Below are 13,260 nucleotides of genomic sequence, written 5' to 3' on the forward strand. Positions count from 1 at the left end.
GTAAAAGACATAGAATCATAGAATATCAGGGTTGGAAGGGACCCCAGAAGGTCATCTAGTCCAACCCCCTGCTCAAAGCAGGACCAATTCCCAGTTAAATCATCCCAGCCAGGGCTTTGTCAAGCCTGACCTTAAAAACCTCTAAGGAAGGAGATTCTACCACCTCCCTAGGTAACGCATTCCAGTGTTTCACCACCCTCTTAGTGAAAAAGTTTTTCCTAATATCCAATCTAAACCTCCCCCACTGCAACATGTATGGGAAAAACAGAGAGGTAGTTAATTTATAGGGACAGATTGTGAAAAGTAATACAACTCTGCCTTTTTTATGAGAGGAAAGCAGACTCTATAATTAAGATGATTAACAAGCCTTAAAGTGGTGTATATTGTACATACAGATCTCTTCTACCATGGATATCATAAATACTTAATATACAGAATAATTTATGAGAGAAAAAAACAACTTATTGCCATGGGGTGACACAGCATTCTAATTTTAAAGATTCATGTGACGGTATAGATGAAATGCCTTCATTTATTTAATGTGAATTTTAGTTGTTTCACAATTTTTAGTTAAAATGTTCAGTATTATTAGAGTTCATGCACATTCCTGGCATTTCCCATGAATGGGATTCTTGACTGGAGTCCCAGAGCATCCTAGAGCAAGCTGAGGTGTGTAAGTATGCATCTGTGTAATATGAAAATGGCTAATGCAAGATGGCTGGCACATTTTAGAGACATCTGTTACTGATTCATTTCCATTTGATTTTTTTTGGGGGGCGGGGGTGGATTTAAAGTTGGCATGGCCATTTTTATTTTGTTTTTGTGGAGTTTGTGTACTGAATTTTGACTGGTGATTTAAGCATGTATTTAAACCACAGTAGCCATAACAGGTGCTTTGGATACCTAAGAAAGGGAGCTTTTATGCCCCCAATGGATGCAGACTGTACATCACACTGGTACTCTATTCACAGGTCTCCTTTAAAAAGGAATAGCTCTGGACAAGCCAGAGGATTTAGGACTTAAGGGTTTCTCCTTATTGTCATCTTACTGGTTTTTGGATTTAGCGTGTGGGTGCTATTGGTGGCCTGTGATATACATAGGGTTACCAACTTTCTAATCGCACAAAACCAAACGCCCCTGCCCCAAGACCCCACGCCACCCCTTCTCAGAGGCCCCACCCCCACTCACTCCATGCCCCCCCATTTGGTTGCTCGCTCTCCCCCACCCTCACTCATTTTCACTGGGCTGGGGCAGAGGGTTGTGGTGTGGGCTTTGGGGTGGGGTCAGAAATTAGGGGTTCAGAGTGTGGAAGGGGGTTCTGGGCTGAGGCAGGGAATTGGGGTGTGGGCTCTGGCTAGGGGTGCAGGCTCTGGGGTGGGGCTGAGGCCGAGGGGCCTGACTTTTAAATGGCCTGGTTGGAGCTGCCAGGGTCCCCTGTGACTATTACACTGACAGTCATTTCTTATCCCCTTGCTCTAATCAAGGTAAAGATGGGATTTAAATTAAAAAGATTTAAATTACTGATTTTAATCATGATTTAAAACAGCAAGAAAGAAACCCCTTGATTTAAATCATCGATTTTAATCATGTTTTGTATTTGAACTTTATTTTCCTAAAGAAAAGTTGATTCTCATTGCTTGGTAACCACTAATATATGTTGATTTGCAGCTAAATACAGCTTTTACACTAAATTTGGTGCTTTTTTTGCTCACTGGGAGGATACACGATACCTATACACATTTATTTAAGCAACTGTATAACTTACATGTATTCAGATTCTTGATTTTTACAATGTTACAAAATGGGGAATGATACATTTCTTTTTACTAGTTGACTTTTAAAAAAAACGTGATTTGCTTGAATGGAAATTCAAATTAAATTAAAAATGCACAAAACCACCACTTTAAATATTTTATCAAATTAAACATGCTTGATACATAAGAAAAGTGTTAACAAATTTATTAAAGCATGTTTTACATTTAAAATTGATTAATAAAAGCAAACTAATTTAGGGTTGCCAATTTTGATTGGACGTATTCCTGGAGGTTTCATCACATGACAATCTTTAATTAAAGATTAATCTTTTATTCCTGGAGACTCCAGGAGAATCCTGGAGGATTGGCAACTCTAAATGAATTAATTGTAGCTAGTGAATTGAACTGATTGTTTCTGGTCATCAGGTCCTTCAAAATTTTAGAATTAGTAGATCTTATCCTCACATCTAGTTTTCTCTCTTATTTTATTCTTGGAATAAATTTCCTGCTTTTTCAAATCTCAATTGATTTTTTAACTTTGAATTAACTAGTCATTGAACTGAACTAATTGAGTAAACTAAAATGAAGAAAATATTCTGTCTGCAAAGGTTACTTGCTGTCAAAAGCTGCTTTAGCACTTCAACAAACTCTGGTTCCAGGTGCTCAGTCAGTGATTTCCACCAGCCCAGCGGTCTGACTTTCTTTAAAACTTGGTAGCAAACATGTACTACTTAGTATTACTTTTTGTGTTTAATTTAAATGGTTTTAAATAGATTATACTAAATTTAGGGCTTAACACAGGTTGCCTATTTTAAATTTAAAATAGGCACATTTTAAAAAAACTAGTTTTGATTTTAAAAATCCTTTTATTTATTTTTAAGAATTATCAATTTGTATCCATTTTGGCTCGAATAAGCACTGAGTTTAGAATCCTCTCTTGCAATTGAACAGATGGAACAGTCTCCCTATGCTCTCTTTCCTGTCTAGTACACCCAAGGATCGGGTAGGTCGGTTTTTGTTCACACTTTAGAAAGCCTCAAGTCTTACTTCTAAATTACTTTAAAATCCATTGTAATGAGTATTCTTGGAACAATTGGCTAATGCATTATTATAACTCTAGAGATGTAAGCTAACCTAGACTGGAACCCATAAGTGAAATCTGGTCTCAGTCTATTTGCCAGTGGATGTTTGTCCAAATCTCCGAACCACCACACATTGGCTACATCGGTTGTCCCTGCTCAGCATAGGCACAGAACTAGGAAAGCAAAGGCATTGCAGGCCAGAAAAAGAGTTTTCGCAAGCATATGTATGGGAAAGCTCGGAACAGCACCTCCTCCAGGTCAGTACTACTAACACTTCACTTATAATGAACACTGAAGGTGAGCAAATATTTACCAGAAAAATATCCTCTGATTTTTATGCAATCATTTTTATTTTAAACCTTGTTTCTCTGAACTTACACATTTCCTTGCCAAAGCCAGATTAAAACATTTCATTGCAGACAGCTCCTTCTTCCACTGATCTCCCCTAGTCACATCACACTTCTTTTGTCACAGACTCTGCCAGCAAGGGATGAAATTATTATTTGATTTTGCTCACTTTGATGCTGCATCACAGCTAGGCTCTTTGCCCTCTCTGTCAGGTTGACACTAGCAATGGAACTTCCCTGGGGGTTATGGAAGTGCCAGTCTATAACCCTTCTGTGTCACACACTAACAGTTTAGATGCTTCCTTTTGGAGCATTTAGCTAATTCTGTCCATAAGTTCCCACAGTTGACAAAGAAACGCAGTGCTGAAGGTAGAGCATTTGCAGGCTTGAGCAGTGCTGGAGGGCATCCGGGCTCATTACTCATTTCACCATCTGGAAGCAGTATATTTATTGTTATGAGGCTTTATCTCTGCCAGGGCATCTTATTTGAGAGATTATCAATACAGTCATTGTAGGCCAGCTGCTCTGTTAATTGACTATGTGCCAAATCCATGTACTGTAATTGCATTGACTGAAGAAAATCAGCTTGTTGATTAAACGTGATTGGTTTTGGTTTTAACTAATAGAACTGAATGAATTAGAGGCCATTGGCATTCTGTTGTTTTTTCTGTTGCATTAGCAGCCAACCTCTATTAAAGTTTAATAAGGTAATAAATTAATAGCAATGCACATAAAAAGTAATAATCTACAGGCTAACCAGGATCCTTCCTCACAGTTCTGCAAGCACAACTAAGGGCCTGATCTGTAACCTATCTGCTACACCACTTGTAGACATTTCCTGCATAGAGTTTAAAACATCTGACAACTTGTGTGGTTCGGGATATTAAAATGGGCCATCAAACGCTAAAGTTTTATCACAAAATTCACTTCAGGCAGGTTTTAGCTGACAAACTACTAACGATGAAAGACTAGTCCTTGAGGATCCTCATCTTGTAGCAGTACCAGAGAGAAATATAAAATGCAGAGATATTTCAGAGACGCAGCCGTGTTAGTCTGTATTCGCAAAAAGAAAAGGAGTACCTGTGGCACCTCAGAGATGAACCAATTTATTTGAGCATAAGCTTTCGTGAGCTACAGCTCACTTCATCGGATGAGCTCAAATAAATTGGTTCGTCTCTAAGGTGCCACAAATACTCCTTTTCTTTTTGCAAAATGCAGAGAGTTTTTCTAGGTTGTTGGCTCAACTAAGATAACTTTTGCTTTAAGTGACACGCAAATCCCTTGTGATTATTATGCATATAGTGTGATCATGCTAACCTGCTTATGTGTGAACCAGAATTTACTCACAAAATTTGTCATCCTGTAAAGACACTCTAAAATGTAGATTCTAGAGGGCAAATTCACCACTGACCTAAGTGGACACAACCACAATGATTTAAATGGAGTTACCTTGGGTAAACTTGGCTTTAGAAATATGTAAACAACTATTGTATCCTCCCTATGTTGGTTTAATTCCCTCCAGATGTCTAACATGCACCATTTTGTTAAGGGAGATGGATAATGTGTTTACAGCTCAGGCACTCAGATCTCAGTGACACCCATCATAGTCCTTTGCTGGTCCAGCACCCAGCTAGTAGATATTTCATTAGAATATTTTAAATTACAACTGCAATGTTTGGACTTACTTGGTTTTCTTTATACATATATAGCCTATAAAAGAATAGAAAACCCTAACTTTCTTAATTTCACAGTGTAATTTAGATGAAAACAGCACCCAGTACAGGACAGGCAAAATTGTTTTTAAGCTACCATATAAGAGGAGTTCCACCATGACAAAAAAAATTTTCCTAATTATCTCTCAAAAGGGATTTCATTCATTATTTTGGTGAATAAAGCCAAAATACCAACAAAAGTATGTGGCTAAGCCAATTTAAAGTATCTGAATGCTGAAGATTCACACATACTAAGTGAAAACTAAATTACAAAAAGATATAATTTTCCCAGGTTTAAAAAAAAAAAACCTATAAAGTGAATTAGCACTGAAAAGATAACTGTGATAGATCAAAGGGCACATCTAGTTTAATTGTGAGCTAAAAAGACAACAAAAATGTGACTGATATAATACCGTAATTGTTTAGGTTATGTTTTTCTTGGAAATGGAAGATAAGATATTTATAACCTGTAACTGAATATGGAGAGAAGAGTAAAAAGGCCATTATGCTCCATTTATCATGTTTCAAACTGTTTTTTATCATCACTCTTGAGGTGATAAAATTTAGTGGCACATTAAGATGGATTTGTTTTATTAACAATTTCGGAAACAAACACTTGCAAGAAATGTTATTTTCAGGATGGGTGCTCGACATCCTAACTGAAGGATCAGAACTCAGTAGCTCCTTAAATTCTATGATCCCACACTTGACCTTCCACAGAGTGGGGCTCTTTTCTCCCAGCAGCCTTTTTCTTCTGGAGCTATTAATACCATTTCCTTCTCATTTCTCCCACTCACATATGGTTACAATTATGGTGCTTACTTCTCTAAAAGGGCAGAACAAAGGTCCCTAACAGTCTGGAATACTATAAACAAAAAAGAGGATATTCATACCACCCTGGCCAGTTAGATCACCTCTGTCTGTTGCCTAGCAAACGGAAGTCCTGGGATCATTTCTGAGTTTGGGTCTCCTGTGTCAAAGATTTTAGTTCTCAGTGTGAAATTTACTTTCTTCCCCAGCCTTCCATTCACCAGACCCTTAAGCTCTCCCCCTTATTTAAATAAAACCAGAAACAAATCAAAAGATATTTCCCCAAACACTTTAGGATGGCAGAATGGAACACAGTCTCCATTCTCAATAGCTCAACTAGCTGGTAGAGGATGTTCGTACAACTAGCCAGTAGGTGGTTGTTGGCATCTACCTTGTAATGGAAACATTGATAAATCTTCCTCCCATTTGGAGGATGGCTATTTCTTTCTCTAATTTTTAATGTGCCTCTTGGGTTTTCAACTGGGGGAAAATAAACCTCAAAATACCACCACAAGCAGCAAAAGGAATTATAATGTGATTCTCACGTATATTAGCTACCATAATCCTTCCCCATACATGATAATCCTCCTGACTAATTTAATCTTGCTTAAAAATGTTTAGAGCACTTAAAGTTGCTGACACTCTATGGGGCTGAACTATTTAGTGCATGTTCGAACATTGGAATAAAGTCCACAGAAAGGTTCAGGTTCACTGTCAAGAGAACATAAGGTGACAGACTCCCTCAAGAAGTCTGACTCTTTTTGAAGGTCCAATCTTATGCAAAGTAAAACATCCAGGGCCCCTCTCCTCTCCATCCAGGACTTCCCAACTCCTTGGACTGCCTACTAACTGCCTAAGCTACGGCTCTTCCAGCCTTATTTTGGGAGTCTCCTCAAATTCTGACAACCTCCTCTCTCCTTTACATACAAAAGGCCTAAAGCCCTCCTCTTAGGGGCCTTCCTTGTCCCCTAGATGCGAGTCTTCTCCACTCCTGTGTCAGTGACTGACAAATCTTCCTCCCACTCCCTAAATGACTGAATTGGAATTGAAGGGGAGCCAAATGTATGTGTATAACATTAGGGTCTAACAAAGGTATCTGGGGATGAGATGTTACATGCCCTGGCTACACTCAGGAGCCCTGAAACAACATCCCTGCTTACATTTTACACTAAAGCAAAAAAAATTAAAAAGCATCAGCAGCTTGCCTAATGGTACCCAAAGTGTGGGCACCTTTGTACTGTATGCTACTGCACATGCACATTTCTGAATTTGTGTTTTATTGCAAAATATATACCAAAGATCAGTCAGTCAATCTCAGATCCCCAATTCCTATCTTTTGAAGTTCATCAAGGAAATTTTCTCCTTCCACATCTTACCTATAGGATTCTAGCTTGTATTCTTTAGATTTTTTGAAGTTCTGACCTTATTCTTCTTGCTATTATCTTCCATGCCAGCTCAAAGATAGGAGTGATGGATTGCATCCAAACACAGATTTTCTGCACAATACAATGTAATGTACTGCCAGAGCTACTTGACCACCTATCATGGGACAGATTTTGATCTCACTTTCATAAATGAAGAGAAATCCCACCAATTTCAGTGGAACTACTCCAGAGTTAATTTGATGTAACAGATGAGATTTTGTTCTTAGGTGTATGGGGGGGGGGTTAAATTGCTGCGGAGACAATTTATCAGCTATGACAAAAATACCAGAATGCTCAATTTCAACAGATGAATAATTGCTGATCTTTCTTTCTTTTTTGACATTAAGGTGTGTGTGTGTGTGCATGCGTGTGTGTGTGTAAAATTATTTAGCAAACAAAAGCTCCCTCTGGTGGCAAGATCAAGGGAAGGTTGACAACAACCAAATTAAAATCAAAGAGCAAGAGTTCACAGTATTTTCTGATTCAGTTTTTCCCCAAGTCAATTTCAAGACTACAGACAGAGGGAAAGTCACCCCTTTAGTGACAAGAGAAGAGGAAAGATGGGGAGAAAAGAGAAACATGATAGTAAAGGAAAGATAAGAGCCCATCACTATGAGGCAATAGAATTCAAATAGCTTTAATAAGGTCAGTATGAGGAAGTCTTCCAAATCACTTTCACACAGATATGGCTTATATCAATCACTTTAAACATGGTCACATCACCCATTACAGAAATCCAAGAAAAAAAGACCATCCTCACTCCTTTGTGGAGCATTTCCTAATTTGAGGGACAGTGGGCAGCTTTTCCTCAAGCTGAGTTCTCTGGCTCAGACTCAGAGGGGTGGGGGTGTGAAATACACCGCCCACTGTTTAGGAGAGGCGATATTTTTGCCCTTATTTCATGTCTTTTGGGATCTTTTTTCTTGTCCTGATGGAACTAATGGCTGGGAGCTTAGGAGTTTGTCTGTGGATATCCCAGGGGATGAATTGCAGCTTTTCCTTTGGGTGCCTGCCCCATGACACTCGTTTCTGTTGGTTTGAGAACCTTAACAGAGGAATCCAGAGGATGTTCTAACTGACAGCAGGTAGTAGCCCAGATGAACACGGTCTACCAAGTTTAGAGGGTGCAGGGCCAGGAGGTTGGTGGGAGTTGTCAGGTGTCTGCAGGTTCCCTGGTTTGAATCCTTATCCCTTGGCCTGGGAGGTAAATGTGGGAGACAAGGTCTGTAATCAGGAACACTGGCTGCCAAAATAGCCCTGGGCAGTTTTCAGCCTCCTGAAGCAAGGGGAAAAGGGAGCTTCTTTGCACGTCCAAGGGAGATGGTCTTAAACAATCCCAGACTGGCTTGAGACCCTATTAATGTGCCTGGCTGCAGGCTGACTACAAGGCAGAAGACTTCTTTGATGCTTGTTAGCAAGAGGAGGAAACCTTTGCCACTTTCTTCTTTTGGGGCTCATCTGCCATTCCTACACACCTTGTGGTGTGGCACAGGCTGCAGCCACTATAATAATACTGTAGTGAAAAGGAGCATCATTCTTAGTGTTTTAAACTAACAATTCCAGCATCCAGCAAGAGGCAGTGATTGAGGAAAATTCTCTAGAGCACGACCTGCCACCTAAATGGTCCTAGAAATGCAATGGACCACAGACCATCACAGCCTTAGAAAAGGAGTCTTCAAAACTCGTAGCTGGTAGCATTCATGTCTGTGAATGAAACCAGCCTTTTGTAGATCGAGAGCAAATTATCTTCTGAATCCCTGACCTTCTGAAAGAACCATCTCATTGCATTCTCTCAGTCATCTGTTGCCATCCATTGAAATGAAGAATGCAACAAACTGTGGGTCTGAAAACCAAGCTGTGCTACTATTTGAAAAGCTAGCTAGCTGTCTGACCTTATTAAAGTTTATTGTGTTTTGTGCTGGTGGGAAAAAGGATTTCATTTTAGGTCTGCTGCAGGCCTTTTTCCCTCTGGAACTGCAGAGAAGGTCATTACAGTACAAAACAGACTTTCTGTTCTGGCTTTTTTATACACTATAGGTCAAAAATGACTCATTAGTCAAGGAAAAGTGTGAGGATATATAAGTTAACACCGTTATTTTTTGTTTTCTCAGAAAACACAAAGGGAACAGATGTGTGAACTAGTAGTTCATTGTTTTAAATGACAAAGAATATCTGCAGACTTATTTTGTTTTACTTGGGGGGTTAGTAGTAAAGATTTTTTTAAATAAGTTATGTATTGCTCACAAAGGCTATGAGGTTTGGTGGCAGTTAAGAGCAAGGGGGTAAATCTAATGCTTTAGACACATGGCCCATATTATAAAATAAACTGCAGATAAAATTTATTCTCATTCTAATATTAGTTATTAAAAATTATTTCTGAAATTCTGCAAACCCAGGAGAGATATGTTAAAGCACCAGCTCCTGCTGAGGTTAGCACCACAGTTGTTGTGGGATACAGTCTTGCTTGCTGCTGAAGTCCAAATCACAATGTAACCTTTAGAGCTAAAACAGTGTCAATAGTGTGTGTGTGTGGGGGGGGGGGGGTTCAATAAGCTCATAAAGAATTCATGCATGAGCCTCAACTTGCCCTTTAGGGTACAGCTATGAAACACCACTTCTTAATTGGTTAGAGGAATGTTGCCCCGGGCTTGGAGTTTTCCAGAGTGGAACCGTCTTACAACATGACTACACGCTACATTAAGGTATCAGTACATGGAGCTCTGTATCCAATACAGGACTTTTATTGGATCATCTCACCAGAAAATAATGAAACTCTAGAAGTCAAAATTGTTGCTTTGTGACTGAAAGAAGACAGCAAAAAGGATCTCTGCTCATTTTCGTATACCAGTAAAGCAATATTTGCTGACAATAGTCTGAAACCGACTGAATTCACTGAATTAAATAATTTTAAGTAAACTGTTTTGCCCCTAGACACATTATTGCTAAAGAATGCCTCAGTCTCTAGTGGTTTTGACAGACAGTACTCCTCAGAAAGCTTTCATGACAAAAGATTTGAATGCTTGATAATTGCTTACTGAGGTCCTTCCACTTCTAATAAAGTGGTTACTACTTTCTCATACCCTATCAGTAAAATTATGAGAATTGTTCTAGCAGCAGAGCTGTGCAGGTGAAAGCAGTGAGAAATCAGGGTTTCTCAAAATCTTGAAATATTGTGTTTACCTTGAATTTTAAGGAAAACTGGAATGCTCTCCCCTCTTCCACCTTCTCCCCCCCAAGCAGTGAAAAATTCCTTTCTGGTTGGATAAAAGCTATGCAAATTGAGCCTAGGAAGCCCTGTAGACCTAATACAAAAGAAATATTTTACAGGGCACCTCTGATGTGTATACTCACAATACCCCATTATCACCAAGGGGCATCTACCCCGTTCCCTACTTGTTGTTTTAGTCTACCAGCCTGAACCCATTTGGGGCACTAAGGGGTAACCTTAATTAGAAATCTTAGTTTCTAGTTAGCTAGAAAATTTCATTGCTACTGCACTAGGCACATATCTGGCAGTCAGCACCAGGGTAGATGGAGATGCTGAACGTGGTGCCGTTTTTCTATATCACGTAATGTTTAAACATTATCGGGCATACAATCCAAAAAAAATCCATTTAAAAAAATGAACAAAAAGGGCTATAATTCATAGAAACAGGCCCTACCCCCTAATTATAAAACATACAGTTTTGATGTTATCTGCTTGGCTGAAGAATAAGTCTAAAGCACACATAGTCCAACTGTAATTATCACCCTACTATCACTGAATATGACAGTACATGTAAACTGCTTATACAACAATAATGACTCTTAGAAGAAGGGCTGCAGAATGTCTTGTTTGCCCATACTGTACGAATGAAGTATAACCATGCACTCTTATGTAACCCATGCATACAACTATGAACTACTGATTGTCTAACACAACACCCCTTCAAGCTATATTTACTCTCAGAAATAGTCACAGTAATTCGCACATAGCTAAAACATTTCTACTCTTCCTCAGAGCGCGTGTCTGTTGTGTTTAATACTCCGTTGCTACACTCATCACTGTCCCAGTTACATGCATTAGCGCATACCAAATCTTCCCTGCGGCACTGGCGTCTGCTTGTTGCACAGGTTCTCTCACAGCCACATTGCACAAAGGTGAGGATGGCTTTTGGAGCAGATGGCAGCACTATCATGTTAGGAACAAGACATCCCATAATATCTATCTCTGAGGATGAGGAGAGAGGTCAAATATGGAGTGCTCATTTGTAAAAAGTACTCACATGGGGTGATAACGGTGTGTTTGTCTTTTATCATTTTTCTGGGTGAGTTCATTTGAGAGTGTAGTAATTGTCTCTTTTTTACCTACATAGAGGTTGCTGATGCATTTAGTGCACTGGATGAGGTACACCACATGTTGTGATAGGCATGTGTAGGACCCTCGCAGGTTTCAAACCTGCACAACAACATTTTCAAAAGATGAATCTAAGAACTTAAATTCATAACTTTGCTAGATACCAAAAAATCATGGATTTAAGGCTCATTACAACAATCTGTAACCTACTAACCTTCCTTTGTCCTACAACTGTAGAGGTGTTAACTGCCAACTTCACCTTGAATAGTTTCTTGAACATGTATCCCCTTATCTGTTCTACCCTTGTACTTAGCTGTGACACTTTGGGCTTGTCTAATCTTGAAACTCTACAGTGGCACAGCTGCAGCACTTCAGCATAGCTAATCCACCTCCCCAACAGGTGATAGCAAGGTCAGTGGAAAAATTCTTCTGGTGACCTAGCACTGTCTACACAGGGATTAGGTCAGCTTAACTACATTGCTCAAGGATGTGAATTTTTCGCATCCACGAGCAACACAGCTGGGACAACCTAACTTTTTAGGTTAGACCACGCCTAAGAATACCTTTCCCAGACCTGAAAAAGAGCTGTGTGTAAGCTTGAAAGCTTGTCTCTTTCACCAACAGATGTTGGTCCAATAAAAGCTATTACCTCACCCACCTTGTTTCTCTAATGTAGCTGTGTTGATCCTAGTATAACACTGCACACCTTAATGTATGTACAGTTTATACAGTATTATATATCTATGAAATAATTTGGGAAGAATGGGGCTAGATCAGTGGTTCTTAAGCTGTGGGTTGGGTCCCCAAAGTGGGTCATGACCCCATTTTTATGGGGTCGCCAGAGCTGGCTTAGACTTGCTGGGGTCGAGGACTGAAGCCCGAGCCCTACCACCCAGGGCAGAAGCCCAAGCTCCACCACTCAGGGCCAAAGCCCAAGCCTCAGGGCTTTAGCCCTGGGCAGTGGGGCTCAGGTTATAGGCCCCCTGCCTGGGGCTGAAGCCCTTAGTCTTCAGCTTTGGCACCCCCAGGACAGCAGAGCTCAAGTTGGCTCAGGCTTCAGTCCCCCCTCTTGGGGTCATGTAGTAATGTGCGTTGTCAGAAGGGGTCACGGTGCAATGAAGTTTGAGAACCCCTAGGCTAGATAAGTTTGAAATTTTATTATTGCTATGATACTCCCTTGTATCATTGGAAAATATCCTTCCTATGCTTCTCTAAAACACAGAAAATTGTTTGTTCAGAGTATGCATTCAGCTAGATTAAATAATAGACTAAATAAACCTCAGACAAAACAAACAATGGGAATATTTCCCTTCATAGTTTAACCAGTTTGTATGGTCTGCAGAATACAGTCTCTAATGGGACAGATTTTTCAAAAGCGTACATTCACCCGACTTCTGAATGTACAAACTCCAATGTTTATGCAACCTCTGATATTTGCACACATGCAAGACAGGGGCTATATATGTGCACTGAATTTCTACTTTTACACACACACACACACACACACTTCAATACTGAGCACCTCATCACAATCTGAAATTCTTCTTCTAGGAATGGAAACAGTGGTACCCCTAATTAGAATTACAAGGAAAGAGTTGCACCAGGATCCACAGGACATTAGGTTAAAATAAAGTGTTCCAAGGATACAGACAATTTTTTGTAATCCCAAAATGTTGAAAAATATTAAAAGACTGGGTACTTACAGTTCAAATGTTTACGTAGTGTGGGAATGCTAGAGGATTTCCTTAAACAAAAGAAACTCTGTTGCTGCAAACTCTGAAAAGATAAGAGAATA

General features: G+C 39.6%; 1 protein-coding gene across 2 annotated transcripts in view; it reads right to left on the reverse strand.

Annotated features, from left to right (window-relative positions):
- Positions 1–13,260, reverse strand: part of LOC140896254 (borealin-2) — a 185,346-nt gene that overhangs the window by 123,012 nt on the left and 49,074 nt on the right. For both annotated transcript variants that reach the window (XR_012154489.2, XR_012154488.2), the window contains exon 11: positions 13,169–13,241. The gene's annotated coding sequence lies outside the window, so the exon portion shown is untranslated. The remainder of the gene's footprint in view (positions 1–13,168; positions 13,242–13,260) is intronic.

Source organism: Lepidochelys kempii, chromosome 12 (assembly GCF_965140285.1).
Source record: "Lepidochelys kempii isolate rLepKem1 chromosome 12, rLepKem1.hap1, whole genome shotgun sequence".
Taxonomy (NCBI): Eukaryota; Metazoa; Chordata; order Testudines; family Cheloniidae; genus Lepidochelys; species Lepidochelys kempii.